Raw genomic sequence first — 983 nt, 5'->3', positions numbered from 1 at the left:
AAGCTTGAGATACTGTATTACAGACTTCTTTGCCTATGAGTTCTTTAGTAAATCATTATTATTAAAACAAATTGTTTACCTTCCTACCCTTTTGTCTTGCATCTGTTCAGTGTTTTACATATAGGTGTCTACAGTACCATAATGAGAAGTGGGGGGCTTGGGCCCCAGCCTGGGGTGCAGGAATAGCTGCGGCTGCTGCAGCTGGCCCAGCCCCTGCCACCATTGTTGCTGCTCAAGGTGCATACCTTGGCAGCTGTGACTTTGAGTGCTTAGTAAATGATCACTTCTGAAAACCGATCACTAAAGATGTCTCATATTGCCATTCATAATAATGAAATATATATGGCATTTATTTGCCAAAAAAGTCCACCACACCAAATGTGAAACTTAATAAATAAAATCCTTCATGAAAAATCTTAACAGTGGCTTCTGGCTATAATCTGCAATGGTAACAAATTAACAAATGTAAGGAAAGGATGTATGTTGGGGGTAGTTTTTCTGTTTTTTCAAGGGGGAGATGCTTTCCAAGACTTTAGTAGATTTGATTGAAGTTGTTTAGTTTTGAATCAAAGAGCCTTCTAATCATTCCTTCAGATTAATTTTTTTTACTTCCCTGACACCAACCACAAGGATTTTCAGCAGAAGTCCTTATACTTTTCTTTGGAATTCAAATATTGACAAAATATAGAAGACAATTTCACAGTTTTAACCATCTTGCTTGGGCAATGCAAATTTAATCACCTCTAAGAAGCCAGTTTTGAGCTGTCCTTTTAATTTTTTTATGAGTTTTCATAAACACCAATTTTTAGGCACTTAACTTGTGTGCAGTTGACCACTTGGTCTTTCAGAGACCAAGTTAACTATTATAAGATCATTAGATGTAGGGGTAGCAGTGGACATAGTCTTCCTGGACTTCCGGAAGGCATTCACCCCTTTCTCATTAAGAAACTGGGGGACTGCGGTGTAGATGCCCACACAGTCAA

At 38.3% G+C, this 983-nt stretch overlaps 1 protein-coding gene across 1 annotated transcript in view; it reads left to right on the top strand.

The window, feature by feature from the left end:
• The window catches only part of ERP44 (endoplasmic reticulum protein 44), a 108,353-nt gene that overhangs the window by 81,946 nt on the left and 25,424 nt on the right, over positions 1–983 (top strand). The gene's annotated exons all lie outside the window — the stretch shown is intronic.

This window comes from Crocodylus porosus, unplaced genomic scaffold, assembly GCF_001723895.1.
Source record: "Crocodylus porosus isolate Cpor-Errol unplaced genomic scaffold, CroPor_comp1, whole genome shotgun sequence".
NCBI lineage: Eukaryota > Metazoa > Chordata > Crocodylia > Crocodylidae > Crocodylus > Crocodylus porosus.
The sequence above is the reverse complement of the archived record's forward strand: the minus strand, read 5'-3'. Positions and strand labels throughout refer to the sequence as shown.